The sequence below is a fragment of the Thermobia domestica genome, chromosome 2 (assembly GCF_964235325.1).
Source record: "Thermobia domestica chromosome 2, izTheDome1.hap1.1, whole genome shotgun sequence".
Lineage (NCBI taxonomy): Eukaryota > Metazoa > Arthropoda > Insecta > Zygentoma > Lepismatidae > Thermobia > Thermobia domestica.
In genome coordinates this window covers 376,024,515-376,045,896 of record NC_137455.1, presented here as the reverse complement: position 1 = coordinate 376,045,896, position 21,382 = coordinate 376,024,515, and the positions used below count along the sequence as shown (strand labels likewise).

The window sequence follows — 21,382 nt, the reverse complement described above, 5'->3', positions numbered from 1 at the left end:
AGAGCCCCTGGGCGACTTTTTTTCGAAATTACTTTCCACGTTCCAATATTACTATTTTTTCAAGGTAAATTTCTTTAGTACCTTTAACATAGTATATAAGCCTATATTCTCCCCATTCAGTATTCTTGATGTGTCCAAAAATTGTCTGAATAGAAATTCGACACAATTCGACTAGACCTTTCCAAAAAGTCAATTCGAATCTCCTTTAAGAAACCCCAGTGGCATTAGTCTTCCAGATTGATGTTTGCATTTTATTTATCTTGGCAATAGAGATAACAAAACATTAACCAGTCTTAGTTAAAACACAAAATTGTAATCTTCAAATTGTTTGCGATGCGTTGAGTTGAGAAACTAGTAAAAATATTTCAGGGGTACTGGAAAGTAAGCCTACTGTATAAAAGGCTCGATATACAATGTATACTTATTATACGATTCTGTTCGTTTTTCTACACCTAGACTCTAATTCTACAACACACATTACGCCAGTATATTTCAGAAATGTATCGGTGGTATTCCTGAAACTTCCGTGTAAAATAAATAAATAAATAAATGAATAACATTTACTGTATGTTACCTGTTTGGAAACGTAGGTTCATGCCCTGGGAGGTGTTTCTGAATTATTTTGAACAAAATTTAGACCTTTGACATACATAAATCTGAAAATGTAAATTAGCAAACTCTGGTTTGGTTTTTGCTAATTCTCTAATTTTATCGCTATCTACAAATATATAACCCATATCAGTTATACGAAAGTGTATACAAAATCCTATTCATATCATTCCAAATATGAAAGGAAAAAAAATCACAGTACAGAATGAAACTCTGATACATATAATCATTATATACTGAAGAATTCATAATAAACTTAATAATAATACCATGCTATAATTTGTAATTATAATCAACATTTAAAAAATAGAACTGATTATAAAAGGCAAATCATGCAATCGTAGGAATCTTAGTAATGACATTTTTTTTTTACATTCATTCAATATTTCTTAAAACATAACAGAATTTAAAAAAAAAAAACAACAAACAAAATATAATGAAACAAATTAATTTTAAAAGTTTTGTATATAATACTTCCAAAAAGTAGAATTTTGTAACAATCATCTGTTTGCACTACACTTATTTTTGATCACAAGTAGTTTTACAGTAATACATGCACAAGCAAAACTGATTATAGAAAACATGCTTTAAAATAACAATAAAACAATTGAGTATCAACAGTAATAGTTTTCGTATTCTCTGGCCTGATTTTTGTTTGGTACAACAACACAAGCGCTTCTTTTCATCCAATAATGGGCGACGGGATTTCAACTGAACTGTGTCCTGATTGATGAGCAGTGTTGATTGTTGCAATGAACGCTGGGTAACTTTTCTTGTTCTTCTGAAAAGCGAACGAAAGGTAAATAATCGTGAGCGTTTTTTAACCATTCAACAACCATAATATCAATAATAATAGAAAAAGAGAGAGAGAGAAGTCCCAATGCTGATCCTTGCGGTACACCAGGAGGTACACTGGGTTAGAGGAAAATATGTTTTTTTTTTCTGTCTGTACAAACAAATACACACACACACACATACACACACGGACAATATAACAAACAGATCCTTTACTTTCGTTTTCGATGAACCCTTCAGGACCAAGTAGCGTCTCTTTCTGCACCGCGCCCTTCACCCGTACAAAGAAGCTGTCCAAAGAGGTGGCCGAACACGGAACGGGGAATGAAGAAGAAGAAGAAGATGGCTGCGGAAAGATCCCCCTCCCACTTTTCTCGTCGCTTTTTTGATCTCCACTCCTGTACCCTCCTTTCTGCAATTTTTTCGCAGGGGGAGGGTGAGGAGGGAAATCGTTCCCTCTCTCGTTCACTCTCAACTTTGGCTTAAGTATTGATCGTGTAAAGCAAGCAGGCTCCCGACTGTTGCCTTCCATGCTCGCTCCGCTCTGAACTCCTATCCGACCAACCCTGTTGGAATCGTCCAAATGTCGAGCAAGATATCTGCGAAAGGGGGGTTAAGGTTGGAGAATTTTGTCAGTGTTGCCATCTGTCAAACTATAATCATATAACTGTCTATTTTTTTTGATGATGTAACAGGTAAAAGGATGTAACACAACGGCAGAAAAAAATCGTTTTCACACAACGAAAGGAGAAGTGTATATAATCTGTCTAGCTCAGCTGCATGCTGAGTAGACAAGCTATGTCACCTGTCTTTCTTGTCTGCAGTAGAGGGTCTAGATGAAGAGAAAGTAGGGCAATGCCCCTTTCTTAGCTTTCCATCAGTCCAGATGTAGTTTCTACAATTTCGTCACATGAAGCTAATCCATTTATTTTTCACAGTTCGTAGTCAGAAAACATTAATATCCGTAGTTGTAGGTTATTTGGTTTCAAGGTTTTTACTTTTTTTCTTTCTTTTCAGTGTGTTGTGGAGTTATAATTCAACCTGGGATCCGAAGTACATAACCTGCTACCAGGATTCGAATTCTATCTTTGGTGTCAAAGTAATCAAATTAGTTTAGACCAAGTTCGAATCACGTGTAAAAAAAATGAAATGAAATTTTTGAGTTTTACGTCCAGTTTGAGTTTTATGCCGGCTAGGCTAAAGGAGACGGTGATGATGACCCGAGCAATGAATGAAATGGTAGAATGAAGGAAGTGGGAGGAAACGGAAGAACCAGGAGAAAACTCACGCACACGGTGTTTGTCCACCATAAGGTTCATTTGGCAGGAGCTTAGTGTGTTCTTTCCTGCACATGGTCTGTTGTTCGATCCCTGGTGAAACAGCATTAGAATTTGATCACATTAAATTGGTCCGGACCTTAAATTGTAGGTCCACAGTTCATATAGATTCGGTACTGAAAACGGGCGCTAAATCAACAAACAAGGAAACAAACAAACGATAGAATTCACATTATTTTGTATTTCTTTCTTTATTACTTTTTTTTTTTAAAAAAAAAAAAATACGTATTGTGTATAATTGAAGTCAAAATAGTCAAGTAGACCCTACATAGCTATTAGGTACTGTCTATTCGAAATCAGACACGCTACTAGTAATGTATTTCGTAACGGTTTCAAATGATTTGGGACAGGGTCCGTAACGGTTTCAAAGGATTTGGGACAGGGTCCGTAACGGTTTCAAAGGATTTGGGACAGGGTCCGTAACGGTTTCAAAGGATTTGGGGCAGAGTCCGTAACGGTTTCAAAGGATTTGGGACAGGGTCCAAATTCAATAGGAGGATAAATTATGTTAAAATTTTGTAAAAATAATCCCTAAAATTGGACAAAAATTGGACAAAAGTTCAAATTTTGGGGCCCAGACCCCCAGGATCAACTGCCTACCTATGCCGCTGTACGAAATACAATGTACCACTATAGCAAGGTTCATAGAATAGTAAGGTTGGGTCATATCGAAAGATTGACCTGATTGGCTGGTGATATTGCGTCGCTATAGGAGCACAGCGAGAGAAGCGCACAGCCACAGACAGACAATGCTTTACGTTTGCAGAAGAACTAACGATATTTATCGTTGCGTACCTTTTTTTCTGGTTAATTGTTTGTTTTAGGCTTCATTTTAATTGACTACATTTCTTCTTTAGGCTGAACTTGATTTTTGAATGTTGTTGTTCCTATTCACTTACTTCATTTGAATAAACATACCAGTTTTCACAACAATGATTAATGCACATTAGGATATTTCTTGCTTATTTTTCCGATCAAATTATTTTTACATTTTTTTTACTGATTATTATATTGCCATTTATATAATTGAAAATTAGCTCGAATCCTTTTGGTTTTGTCACCTCATGTGGAGACCATGAGCGGCGCCGATGCCTGTATAACTTGGGGTAAGGGGAGTTCAGGTATATTATATGTGTATCATTGTCATGTAACTAAGTGAAAATTCAAGCAAATACAGAATATCCAAATTCTAATGGGGGGAGGGGGAACAATGAAAGTTTGAATGGGAAGGCTCCTGCAGGCCCCAGGATCGGCGCCCATGGAGACCACCACGTGGCACAAAAACTCTGCTGAACTTTCAGATACCTTATTTAAATGGAAGAAAATACATTTCTACCTGGTACCCATTAACGTACCATATTTTCTTCCTCAATAAGCGATGTATCCAGCAAGATATGGAAACCTTTTCACCGGTTTGTCATATTGGAAACGCACAGTGGAAATTGAAACATTGAAGTGGTCGTTCCTTCGGCACTAAGGAATTCACGTTTTGTAAATAGCTCTCACTTCTAGTACGATGGGTCCTTGGTTCGATTGCAGGCGATGTAAGCTTGTATATGTGGGTTTCCTCTTGGAACTCTCCTGTTTCCTCCCGCACCTCATTCAACGATTATTTCATAACATTTCACTGCCATTAGTTGTCAGTCTCCTTAAGCCTATAGGCGATCGGTTGGTCATAGGAATGGAACGTGAACCTGAGTGAGTTCTGTAAATAATAATAAAAAAACAGCTCCCTCGTAGCTCTTAAAATACAATTAAATAATATTAAGAGTCTTCATCCCGGCGAAATTAAAATACCGCTAATTTTACAGTAATTATGTGATATCTTCAAATAGATAAAAGATAATTGAAATATGGAACAAGAGCGCCCTAGACAATATTATTTTGCGTGAGGTACCGTTATCACAAGTCACCTAGCGGCTTTCCGTTTTCAGCTGTTTAGAAACGCGAAAATAAATGCCGATTTTCAAAATGGCTCGAAATCGAAAGCAGATAAGTGAGTCGTGATAACGGTTTCTCATGTAAAATAATATTGTCTAGGGCGCTCTTGTTCCACATTTCTATTATGTTTTATCTTCTTGAAGATATCACATAATTACTGTAAAATTAGCGATATTTTAATTTCGCCGGGATGAAGACTCTAAGTTTTACGTCCCACATTATGCCGGCTGAGCTAAAAAGATTGTCACGATGAAATAATGAACGCAATAGTGGAATGAATAACGTGGGAGGAATCGAGAGAATCCTGAGAAAACCCACGCACACGATGTCTGTTCACCACAAAGTCCACTTGGCGCAGGCTGAGATCGAACCAGAGGCTCCACGCACCAGAAAAAATGAAATCTTTCTGTTTTACGTCCCACAGATATGCCGGTTAGGCTAAAGGAAACGGTAATGATGAGATATGAATGAAAAGTTGGAATGATGAAAGTGGGAGGAAACGGGAGAACCCCGAGAAAACCCACGAGCACGGTGTTTGTCCACCACAAAGTCCACATGGTGCGAGCTTGGATCGAACCAGGGACCCCAAGCACCGGAGGAACCAGTGAACCCTCTACCACTGAGCCACCGCGCCCCCTCCACGCACCAGAGCTTTACCGCTTGCACTTTCGGCGCAAGAGATCGGGATTTTAATTCCCGGCGAGAGCTCATCTGGTGTGGATTCCATACTAAGCAGTGTCCACGTCTCATATGGCCTCGCTCCTGAAAAGGATGCTAAATTCTCATTTAACAAGTACGACGTTTGCAAATTTTATTTTTTCTGCTGTGTCTAAATAGTTTTTCTGCTGTAACTGCACAATGGCAACCACGCAGTGAGACATTTTTTTAATGTTAACTTTTGTACATAGTACACGCTTACAAGACAAAAAAAGAGGAGAAATTTTTTTTACTTAAATTCGACCTAAACACAGTATGTAACACCCACATTGCACATATACAATAGAACACCAATCACAAAACTAAAACAATCACCAACATCACATCTCCGAAGTAAGACTTTATTCAAGGGCGCCGAACCTGGGGGGACAGAGGGCCCGTGCCCCTCAAAGTTCATGTGGGCTCCCGTATTGTATTTATGAATATACAATATTTGGCATAATTTGAATGCAATTTGTCTTAAATTCCTCATATATATGCCTTCTGCATCTGAATGCCCCCCCCCCCAAATTTACAAAGAAATCGGCACCCTTGACTTTATTTTATATATATACGAAGCATTTGAATAGCCAGAGTGAATTGCGAAAACTGAGGATTTTCCCGCTTGTGCTTAAAAGCTTTCTTATCAATACATTAGTTCCTCGCTCGGGAAGAATAATGTTTACTAGAAAAAGTATTCGGAACACCTTTGGATATGCAAAGTAATCAAAGAGAAATGATCAAAGAGAGTGCTACTTATCCCCCCTTGCCATTTGAAACTTTTGAGTAGGACTTCACTTGGGACCCTGTGACTGAGAAATATGTTGGGACAAGATGTTTTTTTTTTTTTTTTTTTTTTTTTAACTTAAATCGTTGCACTTTGAAAGTAATGCCACAAGTCCTTTCCTGTTTTTACGTTTGTCTCACCGTTTCCGATTTATAGGGGTGGCCATAGACTTTTCAATTAAGTTTTTCTTTACATTTTGACCCGCCGCCATTTTGCACAGGGTTGTCGTAGAGAGTCGAGACTTGCTCTGTTTTCTTTCATTTTACAACAGCTTTCAAACTATGTGCTATACCCTACTTAATCCCCCTTGCTATTTGAAACTTTTGGATTGGACCCCGTCTGGGATCCTGTGGGGGACCCTGGTGCAAACTTTTTATTCCAAAAATTGTGCCCTTGAAAATGATGGTATACGTGTTCGCTGAGCTTTCCATTTACCCAACCGTTTCCGAACAAATGACTCGGTTCAAACTATTTCTCCAGGTAATATTTTGTAGCTTTTACGTTGCAAGATATGTTGTAACTCACGATATTCCACCCGGTGGCAAGTATAACTTTGGGATTTGTCTAGTTATAACATATCAAATGCAAACATAATTGTCTCGTTTGGATCTCAGCGGAGCCACTTCGTGACCCTCCCTTGTCAGACGAAACAGCAAAGAAACACAGGTCCGGAGTCAAATCATGTGGGACCCACCGACCCAACTTGTAGTGCTTTCCAAGTTGATGGAGGTACTGCCGAATGATTTCTCCACTCACACTGAATTGTAGTCCCAGTTTCTCACATGCCTGGTCACTGTTCGCCTCAATTGCTGCCTGAAGATCTTCATTTTGTACATGCCACAACCAGGTAGTATGTTGGATATACCCACACCAAAAACTGACCTTCACCTTATCTCCATTCACATTCAACTGACACTGAATACAAACCTCCACAAAAAGAGACAGAACTTTCTTGGTTACCTTTATAGCACGAGGGCGAGGGCGAGCGGGGGCGATGAACAACTCCCTTTGTGAGGGCGAGGGCAAGCTCCCAGAGTGAGGGCGAGCAATGTCGATGAACAACTCTTTTCGCGAGGGCGAGGACCAACTGCTACTGCGAGGGTGAGGATAAGTATTAAGCAGGAGGGCGAGGACTACTTTCTCCGCGAGGGCGAGGGTGAATGAAATCGAGGGCGATGGACAATTCCCTTTGCGAGGGCGAGGGTGAGTGAGATCGGACACTAAATGAACACCTATTACTGCAACACGGCAAGGGATCGAGAGGATAAAACCTAAGATGCCCTCCGGAGGAATGGCAAGCCTTGGTCACGATGCCACAGCTTATCAACTATAGTGGGTTGAGCTCACTGGTTTAAGAGACATTGTGCTACTTTGGATGAAATGTGTTCAATCAGTAATGATTTCAGAGGGTGGTTGTCCAGTGGACGGGAGGGCAGGGCAAATCACCGATCGAGGTCAGTAAGGGTTCCTAGTAGTAACAAGGCACCATGTTTATAGGTTTTCTCGGGATTCTCCTGTTTACTCCCTTTTTCATTCCATCCTTATCATGCATCTCATCCTAGCCTCGATGCATAATTTTGGGCAAGGGCGCCAATCCCGGGGGGCCGAGGGAGCCCGGGACCCCCAAAGCTCATGTAGACTCACTTACTGTATTTGTAAATTTAAAATATTTGACATAATTTGAATGCAATTTGTTTTAAAATCCTCATATGAAGGGTAAGGGGAAAAAAGAAGGAATGTCACACAACTGCATTTTCGAGAAAACGGCGTTTTAATATTGCAAACCGCGTAAGAAGAATAGGGTTAGTTAAATCTTTTGCCCATTTTATATGGACATTTCTACAGCTACGCATGCATGGCATATACAGTCAAATAGAACCAAGAGTCACCAACAGATAGGGCAAAGCACCCGAAAAAGCACATACATGGACATTCCTTGTTTTTTCCCCTTACCCTTCATATATGCTTTCTGCATCTGAATAGGCCTCCCAAATTTACAGAGAAATCGGTGCCCGTGATTGTGGGAGGACCCAAGATGACAGTCCTAATGTATCCTTTAATATAGCTGGGTTACACCTGAAGGTCAATTTGTTTTATTTCTATCGATACTGGGCGCACAGTTATTAAAAATTAGATGATGCTTCGTCTTTGTATATGTTTACATTCAAGAGATTGAACTTTCATTTCGATTAGTTCATATATAATCATTTTTAAACCAACCAAGATTGTAAATATGTATATACATATTATTTTGCACTACAGAAAAAGTAATGATACTAAACACAAACGACGTGATATAACATATAAACAAATTAAGATACTGTACATAACAAAATTATCGCCAGTGTGTGTAAACATCTATTTCTGTTAATAATTGAACAGGAAGAACAGTTACAACTGGTTCAAAAACGATTAGATCCTCTAGTTTGAGAACATGTTACGTATATTTTGTGAACATTATTTTTATGATAAATTTCCTTGTGAATTCTGACAAAGGAAAAAGAAACACATCTTTTACATTTTATTGCCCTACCCATCTCTGATCAACTTAACAGTCAAGGTTTCTTTTATAACCAGGAAGTAGTTAAACTGCTGTTCCCGAAAATTGAAACACGGAGAAAGTCACTTGCTACTAGAACAGTAGCGCCATTCAGATTTTGTCAGGAGGAAGATTCTCAACCGACATACGGGTTTCACTCTTTTTAGAAGCATATTAGTCTATAGTTATATTAAACTAATATTATATATTAGTTTAATATCATGATAGTCTTACTAATAAATCTATAAAGACAACTAACATCAGCCGACATTTGAAAAGAAAATATTCACAATACAAGAGTAAGTCGCTATAATTTTTCATAATAGTAATAGTGAAGCTTGAGAAAGGTATATATATAAAAAAAATATGATTTTGTAACCCCTCGTGTTATTATTCAGTTCAAAATCTCTTGTCGTCGCGAATTCTGTCGAGGAATTTGAAGTTTAAAATATATAAAACGATAATCATGCCTGTTGTTCTGTATGGTTGTGAAACATGGTCGCTTACTCTGAGGGAAGAACATAGACTGAAAGCACTTGAGAACAAGATCCTGACACGAATATTCGTACCCAAGAAGAACGGGAATGGGGAATGGCGGAAACTTCGTACGAGAAACTACATAATTTATATGGTTTACCAAACATTGTTAGGGTCATCAAGTCTAGGAGGCTTAGGTGGGCAGGTCATGTAGCTAGAATGGAAGAAAGCAGAAATGTTTTCAAAGTTTTGACTGGAAGACCAATCGGTAAAGGACCATTAGGAAGACCTAGGCGCAGATGGGAGGACAATATTAAGATGCATCTCGCAGAGATAGGAATACAAAGTAGAGACTGGATCCAGTTGGCTAAGGAAAGAAGTCAGTGGAGAGCTTTTGTGAACATGGCATTGAACCTCCAGATTCGATAGGCCATAGAGTTGGTTAATTATGTATCCCCTCAAGAGAATGCGATGTTCGACTCGTGTGGCATTGTAAAATTCATTTCCAAAGCAGGAATGGTTTGCATTGTACGGAAGGAATAGTTTCTACTTCCCTGTGTAGCTATCACCAACCGTGCAATTGGTAAAACGGTGACTAGTGAAATAAGTAAACTGTTTCTGTCAAACAACACAGTGAAGCGACAGGATTGAGGCAGCAATTACTAAAATACGGTTGTAGGCCTCAGCACCTATCCCTGATGGGAATTTGTTTCTTCAGTTGTGTAACTAGTGTTCGCATTTGAAGGTTAGCAACACTGTTAGAAGAGGACGAAGAGCATGGAGTGTAAGAAGTTGATGGTTGGGTGAACACTAGGATGGCCCATTCCGGAATCCGGAAAGTAAAACCGGAATAATTCTGGAATCTTAATTCCGGACTTCGGAAAAGTTAGAGCCTGAGACGTTAGTGGTTATGGATCAGTGGAAGCCAAAGTTAAAACTAATCGAAGCTAAAAGTAGCTGAAAGTGACCTTAATTGACCAACTAATTCTAACCAAAACTAAACTTAGTAAACCTTTGTTAACCAAAGCTAATCTTAGTTAATCTAAAGGAGGTTTCCTCAACCTATTTCATATCACGAGACCTTTTTATTACATTCTGTTGTCAGCGACTCCCATAAAATAATTTCCGGTTTGGGATAAGCTTTTTCGATTATTGCTGCTTATCACCTACAGTGAGGGATGGAAAATGGAACCGGTTCTTGTGAAAACGCTCCGAACAGGTTCTTTATCTTTAGCATGGGTTCTTGATGCCTGAACCGGTTCAAAAGCGGGTCAGAACCGGTTCTTTTTCCATCCCTGCCTTCAGTCTACATGCACTGTACGTAGCCATTTTGGATTTATTTTAATAGGAGATTTTTTTATGTATGTTTCTTGTATTTCAGTTTGCAGTTTTTCATCAGTTTTATTTCTCTTTTATTCCATTTTTTAGATGATTCTTTAACAGTTTAAAATTTTGTTAAAACTTTGCTGTATTTAACGATAAATGAGGACATAAAGTGTCTATCTTAAAAAAAAAAAATCAACAAGTATTTTAGGAATGATCCAAAAAATGCATCAAAAGATTGCAATCTTGGACAAGAATTAGTTTTTGGATCAGGGGTTACGAAATATTTGAATGTCCCTTAAGTCGAGTTTTCGTATTTTTTGCGGAATAAGCATATTACACTGAGTTAAGTGGTAGTTTGGGTTTGGCTACACTATATGTAGTTCTCCAGATGTAAGAGCCACAAGAAATTTTTTGTCTGAAATATATTGGATCTTTTGATCGAAAAACACATTTAAAAATATTTTTCTGCTATTATTATTATTATTATTATTATTATTATTATTATTATTATTATTATTATTATTATTATTATTATTATTAAATATTTTGCCTTTTGGCAGGTCTAATGAATTTATCTATTTATTTATATTTAGGTTTTTGCCTGGAAATGGAAATGTTCCTTCCACTTTTCTCGATTTTTAGCATCCTCTTTTAACTTCCAATGAAATCATCAATCAGTCGTGTTCTTCTTCCTATTCCTCGCTTTCCTTCCATCTTTCCTTCTATGGCGGTATGAAGAAGACAATTTATTCGCAAGATGTGTCCAATCCGATCCGTCTTAATACATAGGATGCTGGCTAAAAGCATTCTCTTCTCTTTTATCTTTTAAAACATCTTCCTTTGTTACTCTGTCCGTCCATTTTATCTTCTCCATTTTCCTACAGTACCACGTTTCGAAGCTTTTTAAATATATTTTTTTCTGTAACTTTGGTAATGTCCAAGTCCCTGAATGATACAGTCCAATCAGGCGCGGATCCAAGGGAAGGGCTATAGGGGCTATAGGTCCCCCTTGACGCTCAGGTATACACTGGATAAAATGAGCTTCAATCCTACTTTCTTTACATTGGATCATAGGCGCCGACTTGAAGAAAATATTGGGGGGCAAACAATGAATATCATCATAGTCAGCCCCTCTTCTTCCCCCCCCCCCCTCCAAGTTCTGGGTCCGCAACTCCGGTTCATCCGCTCCGCTGCGAAATTCACGACCTAAGTTAACTTTGCCTAAAGCCAATAAAACAAATTCAAGTTCAAAATTTGGAAACTTCACTGCAACTTTACGCACCATACTCATCTTCATTTGTCATATCGGTGCTGCCAGAGTGTTGGTTGAAGCTTCAGTGCTCTATTAAACACAGTTTTGAAAACGGCGTTTTCTATTGAATAAGAGAGCTGTTCCTAATATTTAATTAAAGGCACGACGAAGCTTATGAGAGAAATTCTTGCTATTTTTGTAAATTCTTCCTCGACTGGATCATATTGGAGGGGCGAGGACCCCAGCTTTAAATACTGGGGGGGGCAAAAGTGTCCTGCCCCTCCAAAGTCGGCGCCTATGCATTGGATAAAGCGGGAAACTATGGTTTAGTTCCTCCCTTGATCATATCCTGGAGACGCGGCTGAGTCCAATGTTCCACATATATCACCTGATCAACTTCTTCCTTAGTCCGATATTAAGCCTGCTAGCTAAGGGTGATCTTTTCTTGAATGCTTCTTTGGCTATGGCAATTCTTGACCTAATCTCTTTTCCTGCTACTAGTTCCTTATTATATTTATCTTTTCTACCGAGGTTGAAAACCACTGATCTTAAATAACCGAAGTTACCCAATCAAAGCCAAAACTAATTGAAGATAAAGTTAACCAACAGAAGCTAAACCGAATTGAAGCTAACCTTAATTCTGGGGCTGAGAAGTAAAGTAGTAAAAGTCATAAAATATTAATTTCACAGGAGAAACGAAAAAAGTGTTTTCAAGACAATATTTTGCTGAATTGGGTCGATTGTTTATTAATGGAAAATTTTTTCACGTATCTGCGTTCCAGTTGTCTAGATCTCAAAACTTTCCTAGTGTCCCTCGTTCTGATGTAAGTAAGAAAAATACGATCATTCAATTTCGGCTAAAAAGTGACTTGGCATAGTTTACCTCTCAGCCAGTCCCGTATCCAGGGGGTTCTAGGGGGCCGCCCCCACCTAAATTTTGGCTGGCCCCTAAAATTTTCACGGTAGACTGGCAAATGAACTATAATATACGAGGATGAACTATAATATGGTTGCATCAGGTCCCCCTAACTTCATCCTCCCCCCCAACATTTTTGGGCTGGCTACAGGCCTGCTCTCAGCCTCAGAATTAGCCGAAGCTTGAGTGAATCGAGACAATTCTAGCCTTTATTTAATTCAAGATATAGCTGTTGAAAGGGTTCTGTTGTAGTATAACAATGCTAGTGGAATGGCTTCTCGAACAACTTACCGTTAGTAATGGAAGTACATCTATCGAAACGGAATTCCTTGGCAATATCGCTTTGCCTACACAGAAACCATTTCATGTATTTTTGAGTTACTATGTCTAAGAAAGACGTAATTTCTGTAGCGACAACGCAGTTGCATGGACTAAAATATAAGGTAAATTATATTTTTATAATTTTGCTACAAATCCCTTTGAAATTGTTTCTTTCCTCTACTTTATATTTCGTTGTAGATAATAATATTTGAGCAAGTAGAATTCATTTCCCAATATTCACCTACGTTATATTTTCTCGCAAATTTAGTTCTGTACACACGACGATCAGGTTCTACTTTTGAAAGAGAACTCCCGTCAGGATAACAAATCTCAGCACGAATTGAACTTAGCGTTGTCTGCAAGTCAAAACGAGATGACAAATGATTTCTTTTCGTCGAGAAAAATTTGTGAAAGTCTCGTCTCGTCTCGAATCTCAAAGATTTCTTTATGGTCTTGTCTCGATTCTTGAAAAAGCATTTATTGGCTCGTCTCGATTCTCGAATATATCTCTATGGTCTTGTCTCAACACTCGAAGAACCATTCCTTGTCATAACTCCAACAATTTATCGTCATATTTTGTAAGTTTATGTACAACATTTATGGTGTGATTTATTTTCTTAATTTCATCAAAAGTCATTATCCTTACCATCATCTGGTCATGTGACAGAAGAGAATACCGGCGTTACCGCTGTCCAGAAGAAGGTATAAAACACGATGTAACGTTTTCACTGGCATTAGTTTCGACTGGTTAAATTTCGTCTCTTAGCTTGCCTGGATCTCTGAGAGATATAACCTAACCCAAGCTCTTAGCTTGCCTGGGTCTCTAAGAGATCTAACCTAACCCAAACCTCTTAGCATGCCTGGATCTCTGAGAGATATAACCTAACCCAAGCTCTTAGCTTGCCTGGGTCTCTGAGAGATCTAACCTAACCCAAGCCTCTTAGCTTGCCTGCAGCTCTGAGAGATCTAACCTCACCCAACCCTCTTAGCTTGCCTGGATCTCTGAGAGATCTAACCTAACCCAAGCCTCTTAGCTTGCCTGCAGCTCTGAGAGATCTACCCATTCTGTCTTGTTTCCCGTGTCTTCTCTAATTTAAAAACCTACTTCTTGACTTCGAAGCCAATTTAAAAACCTACTTCGAAGCTACCAAAGTTATACGCGACGTGGACTTACCGCTTAACGTGGGATCCAAGTCATAATAACTCTGATCGGAAATCGAACCCAGGCCTTCAATGTTGAAAGCGCATACGGTAATCATTCAGCCACGGGGGAGGTCGATGTAAAAGGCAAATGGTAGTTAATGGAAGTGAATAATTAGATAAGAAATAGGTGAAAGTCAGACGCAGTGGAAGGAAGGACACTCAGGGATAGTAATACAAGATGACAAATTTTTCACTTTTTTTTTTTAATTTCTCGTTTCGGAAACGGGACAGAGTCGAGGCAATTCTCGTCTCGTTTTAGAGGCAATATGAGTCTCGTGGGCAATACTAGTCCACCCAAGTCTTAGACCTAAAACACTGTCTTAGTGTTACATGATTCATAGCATAAAAAGTATAAATAGATAAAGTGATTGAACAAACACAATGAAGCTTATTTGTCAACGTTTAAAAATACACAACTCATTACACAGTATATTCTAATAATAAACATGCGCTCTCTTGTGGCTAAGCGGTTAGAAATATGCTCCTTCGTCGTAGGAGACCCGGGTTCGATTCCAGGCGGGACTTCATGTGGCTTGGATCCCATGTTAAGCTATAGCTCCACGTCTCATATAGCCTCGATGCTGAAAAAAGACGCTAATTTGAAAATCAAATCAAAATTCTAATAATAAACATGATTTAAATGTTACATCACACTTTTCGTGGATCTCTGGTAACGTGAAAGGACTTTGGTAACTTTTAGATGAAATTAAGAAAAGATCAGGGCATAAACTTTGTTGTTGACTTTACAAAGCGAGACGACAAAATGTTGGCAATGAGGCAAGAAAAACTTTTCCAAGAAGCAGGACGAGAGAAGAAAGATTTTTTTATATAACCGAGACGAGACGAGTAAACTATAAGGCTTCATTCCGGCGAAATTAAAATACCGCTAATTTTACAGTAATTATGTGATATCTTCAAATAGATAAAAGATAATTGAAATATGGAACAAAATCGCCCTAGACAATATTATTTTGCGTGAGGTACCGTTATCACAAGTCACCTAGTGGCTTTCCGTTTTCAGCTGTTTAGAAACGCGAAAAATAAATGCCGATTTTCAAAATGTCTCGAAATCGAAAGCAGATAAGTGAGTCGTGATAACGGTATCTCATGTAAAATGATATTGCCTAGTGCGTCCTTGTTCCATATTTCGATTATCTGTTATCTATTTGAAGATATCACATAATTACTGTAAAATTAGCGGTATTTTAATTTCTCCGGGATGAAGACTTTTAATTCTCGTCTCATCTTGTTCGTGGACACACTACTTAGCAACATGAAGCTGTCCATCACAATTGGTTGTAGCCTGTTATGATGTAAAATATGTAGAATAGTTTTACGTTCCAGGATTAGTTTTACGCCCTGTAGGCAAACGCAAACACAAGTACTTCCAAATTATTTGATGAAATGAGAATGTGGAAGTCACAGTGACAGAGAAATCACAGTGACACGATGCTGTCCACTACCAAAAACTCATTTGATCTGCGATGGACACAGAGTCTAGTTGTAACAGAAGAAAGTACTCTACAACTGGGCTACTGTGTTTCTTTGATCTGGAAACGAAACAGGAACCTTTTACAGTGATTTCAAGGGGGGGGGGGAAGTGAGGTGGAACGCGGAAGGACCGCGTTCCCCACTTCCAAAAAAAATATCCATGGCGTCCCTACACTTCCTTAAAAAAATACAATGGGAAAAGATAAACACGGGGAACGTCATTCGTTCCCCTACCTTTTCAAATCCACTTTTATCCCAGGGAGGAAACTCTTTCTCTCGAGCTACGAAGTTTCCTACGGAGTAAATATCCGATTGTCCTCAGCCTTGGTTACCAATATTTTCACAGTATTACGTTCAGCCCCGTTTATTCAATTTTTGATGGGGGGCACAGTGGCTCAGTGGTAGAACACTTGCTTCTTTTGCGTAGGGTTCTGGTTCGATCCCCAGTCAAGTATGTTTATGCTGGACTTTATCGTATTCATGGGTTTTCTCGAGGTACTCCCGTTTCCTCCCACATTCTCATTCCTTGTTCTTCCATGATCGTTCACTTGCCTTAATAATCCGTCTTTCTTAGCCTAAATCGTGGAACGTTAAACTGAAAAAAAAAATTATTAGTTTTTCCCTCTGGGAGGAATCTGGAATAATCACTGACCCTTCCTGCCAAAGCTGAGCCCTATGCCACTAAGCTAGTGAACCTTGTCATGGTTGTGAGCATGCACATTGCATAACAAAAGGTCCAAATGCCTCTCGTAATATTCTGGAGTTACATGAAGTTGTATTATTCACAAGTGATCACGTGTAATGCAGTTGCGAACGCCCTTTAGTTTGGTGTGGGTAGTCCCAGGTTCCATTCTCGGACACTTGGTCGAAAAGATTCTGGTGCGAGTAGTCCTAGGTTCCATTCTCGTACACTTGGTCGAAAAGATTTTGGTGCGAGTAGTCCTCGATTCCTTTCTCGGACACTTGGTCGAAAAGATTCTGGTGCGCGTAGTCCCAGGTTTCATTCTCGGACACTTGGTCGAAAAGATTTTGGTGCGAGTAGTTCCAGGTTCCATTCTCGGACACTTGGTCGAAAAGATTTTGGTGCGAGTAGTCCCAGGTTTCATTCTGGGACACTTGGTCGAAAATATTTTGGTGCGAGTAGTCCCAGGTTCCATTCTCGAACACTTGGCCGAAAAGATATAAGCTTTTTCATTTCAGTCCTTCTGAGTGAGGTTTTCCCTTTTCACACCTTCAATACAGGTCCCAGGTCACTTCCATCCTTTTCCCTTTCCCAGCTAGTGTGCTCAACAAGGGTCGTCATCCCTCATACACGACGGACTTTAGGCCATAGATCCCGCTAATCTGAAATATGTAACTTATAAACAAATAAAATAAATAATACTAAATACTACAAAATATTTGTAAAAATAAAACACAACATTTTTTTTTTTAATCAAAGTGCCCAGTTATAGATGTTTTGTCGACTAATCTGGAGGCCTATGCATAGTTAGTATAGTTATAATTTTAAGTTCAACTCGTGCTTGGCTGTACAATATCTACAGGTTAAAACAAAATCTGAGTTGAGAATTAATTTAGACAAACTATCTAACTCAATGGCCTATGGAATCCGTAGGTTCAATGCCGCGTTCACAAAAGCTCTCCATTGAACTATCTTTAGCCAACTAGATCCAGTTTCTACTTTGTGTTCCCATTTCTGAGAGATCCATCTTAATATTGTTCTCCCATCTGCTCCTAGGTCTTCCTAATGGTCGTTTTCCGATTGGTCTTTTCCAGATAAGACTTTGAAAGCGTTCATACTTTCTTCCATTCTGGCTACCAGACTTACCCACCTGTGCCTCCTAGACTTGACAACCCTAACGTTTGGTAAGCCATATAAATTATCCAGTTCCTCGTAATGAAGTTTCCGCTATTCCCCATTCCCATTCCTCTTGGGTCCGAATATTCGTAGCAGGATCTTGTTCTCAAATACTTTCAGTCTATGTTCTTCCCTCAGAGTAAGCGACCATGTTTCGCAATCTTTTTATATACTTTGTGCTTCAAATTCGTCGGCAGAATTCGCGGCAACAAGAGATTTTGAACTGAATAACAACAGGAATTTCCTGCTTTCAGTCGACATTTAATTTCTTCGTGAATATGGGTTTGGTCTGTTAATATTGATCTTAGATATTTGAAAGTATGCACTTTGTCAAATTTATCCAAAGAGAAATTAAAATTATTTAATGAGGTAGAAGAGAAAAAAGAAAAGAAAAGACGAATATTTCTCCCCTTTCCTCCGATAAATATCATTCACCCGATCCTTGCTACGAAAGTTAAGAATAAAATGCATCAGTAAAATTTTTCCATCAACAATCTAACATCCTACCTATTCGTGGGAACAAAATCTTGTAGAAATAATTTTCATTTTAGAAGCAAAAAGTGCACCCAATATTTCTGCTTACCGAAGCTTGCAACACTGAAATGCGCACACGAGTCAAAAACTTCAATGTTAAATTCAAACATGGAGTCGGGCAATTTTCGCAACAGAGGATTCTGGGTCACGGAATTCGCCAACGCCATCTAGTGAATTGCTTTGTTCTACAGGTGATCGCTCTAAAGCACGCATTTATTATGGTTTTAAAATGTCGCCCAACTATTTTTAGTGGTTTTTACGTTTTCGTTATGGGGTGGATATTCTGAAGTAATATTTAAATGGATGAAAAAGAATTACATAAAAAGAAAAGTATGGTTCAAATTTTTCTTGCGTGCCAGTGTCGTATCTACAGTTTTTTTCCAAAGGGAAAGAAACCTGAAGGCTAAAGGTGAAGTCTCTCCTTAATGTAATCTCTATCTGTAAAAACTAGGTCTTAAAAATATCAATAGTGCCATGCACTACGGAATGATGTTTTTTTCTTTTTTTTCGTTTTTCGTATATTACTATCCTTATCAACACACCACTGGATGAATGTCTCTCCCCCACAACTATCTGCCTTTGGAAAATAATTTTCCACTTTACTCCACAGTATTTCTTGATTTTGTTTTACCACATTGTAGAAGGACATTTCCTAGGTCATTTCTTGTGTTCTCTATTCAGCCAGGGATTGTTTTTCTTTATCAATCGTATTTTCTTTTTGCAACATGTTCGGCCCATATGGGCTATAATGCGATATTTGAAAAACGGAATATATACTTTTATTTGGGTCAAAATACACTGAGAAACAAAGTATTAGGCGTACGTAAAAACGTAGGTTACATGTGTAAATCCTGTAGTTTTGGGATTTAACATATACAAATGTATAACTGGAAAAGTATATTTTATACGAACTTTCCGTAAAAATGTTCCGAATAAACGTACTTTCCGTATGAACGAAAGAACTGTATATCGGCAGTCAGAATCTCACATACAGATGGACGTATGTAACATATAGCTAACGTACGTAACTTACGCATACGTATGTAATGCTTGGAGGACTCTTAGATATCAGACATTCTGCAACGGCATGATGTAACAGCTAAGCGGGAAAAGTATGTAGCATATGGATAACGTATGCTTCGTACTGATTTCCGTCGTAAACATAAGGATTCCGTATATTTGTACAATATACCGCTGTCCGGATAACGCATTTTTCTCAGTGTAGGAATTGCACCGAGACTGAGATTGAGACAGACATTTGTAAATCGAGACGAGACCGAGACTTACTCGAGATGAGACCGAGATCGAGACAGACATGTAATTCGAGACGACATGGAGACGAGACTAATACCAACTTCAAAAGTCTCGGTCTCGCCTCGAATATATATATAAAACTGAAATTATCTTTACTCAAAATTAATGCACTGTTACGTTACATATAACATATGAGGACAATTTTCCTTTGGCAACAATAGTCATGGGCACATACACGGGAGAAAAGAGGGGAGGCGCAAATGCCAATTCTGATCATGTGGTATATCGAAAGTGTTTCAAACAGCACACAATTTTGAGTTGGGATTCAATAGGCCTATATTTTATTTTTTTTTTCCAGTCATTTTAATTATTTATAGAGCATGTTGCCAATATATTACGAAACGTAATTTTGCAAAGCAAACACATGAAGTTTCGATCTCCCAATAATATTTTTACATACAACTCAGGAAGAGCATGTTTGAAAAATTTTGTTGTTTTACTACTAGTGTTCGCATAAATAATGATACCAACTTTTCTTTAACCCTTTCGAGGGCAATGGGAAGTACACCGTGAGCATAAAGTAATGCCCTGATTATAAAACTTTATTACGGATGGACAGAATAATGTAAATTATGGTCCGTTACATAGGTTAGTATATCAAGTTTTTTTAAAGACCAATAGATGGCACTAGTGCTACCCAAGAGTGACGCAGTACGTAACTTGGCGCGCGCGGGTTAGTTGGCGAAATTGCACCGAAGCAGGAGAAAGTGCAATGCGTGCTGTGGTATCACGAAAGCAAATCGCCCATCAATAACATAAGTAACGTAAGCGGTCTTAAAAAAAAAATTGTAATACTAACCGACCAGTATTTACATTATTATGTCAAACGGTTCTTTTGTAATAAATTTTTGTAATCAGAGCAAGACTTTATGCTCACCCTGTACATTTCCCACCAAAGGAGTTTAAGTTGCTCTTATTTGCTCCACTGGAAAGCGTCATTCCCATTACAGCCATAATCTTATTCACTAGGGGAATCGGAATTGCACTGTATATCAGATGTTCTAAGTACTGATTAAATATTCGTAATGAAAGTAATTCTTAAAGCATCAACAGAAAGATTTTTTTTTTCATATTTTGCAAAGATTTTTTTTTTCTTCACGAAAGTTACCCTCAAACATTCCCTGAAAGTCAGACTGAATTAATCCCGTATATGCGAGTCGAAGTGCAAGCAGTAAGCCCATTTCAAAATCCGAATAGAAGTATACACTACGTTTTGTAAAAAACTGATAATATTTAGGATGATTTTTAGTTCAACAGGTGTTTTAAAATTAAGGGGGGGGGGAGCAACGCCGTAACTTACCTTTTTTTCTGGGGGAAGCAAGCATTGATATTTATGTCCCTCAGAAAAAGTTGTATTAGGCCCTCCCGCAAAATTCGAACATAGGCTCCTTCTTCCATCTTTTTCTTACTCTTTGTGGGCTCCCGGAGCCTGTGGGCAGTACCACACGTCCCTGGGCCCGTTACATACATGACATATTAATAAAGGGACAATATTGACAAATCTCTGTTATACGAATAAATATTATTTCTAGGGTCCTTAATAATAGACATGTTTTACTGAAATGGGCCCACGGCTCTTTTTTTGTTTTATTTACCTTTTGTGTGCTGTTTTGTTTATGTAATGTTAATGTGCTGAACCTGTTTGATATCTTCATTTATAATTTCATGTTCGTATTTTATATGGAGTAAGAAAATTTTGTCTTAAAGTGGGCTCCCTAGACAAATTCACCCTTTATATAGTACGTATCTTTTCGTTATTACAGTGACTAGAATTCTTCGACATTCATTTACTTGTTTTATCAGTATACTTAGAACATTACATCCTTCGCTGAAACTTACTCAAAGACATATTGCAATTTAGGCTTTACCATTAAAACAACCTACAACAATTTAATAATAAAGACAATTCTCATATATTCTCTGATGAGAAGTTTTTGTTGCTTTGCTGTTGAAAGAAACAACTCAAATAGAAGTATTGTTTTAACA

General features: G+C 38.3%; 1 long non-coding RNA gene across 1 annotated transcript in view; it reads right to left on the bottom strand.

Moving 5' to 3' along the window:
* Positions 1–476: 476 nt before the first annotated feature.
* The window catches only part of LOC145678855 (uncharacterized), a 233,302-nt gene continuing 212,396 nt past the window's right edge, over positions 477–21,382 (bottom strand). The window contains exon 4 of the long non-coding RNA XR_014130439.1: positions 477–1,390. This is a non-coding gene — a long non-coding RNA (uncharacterized LOC145678855). The remainder of the gene's footprint in view (positions 1,391–21,382) is intronic.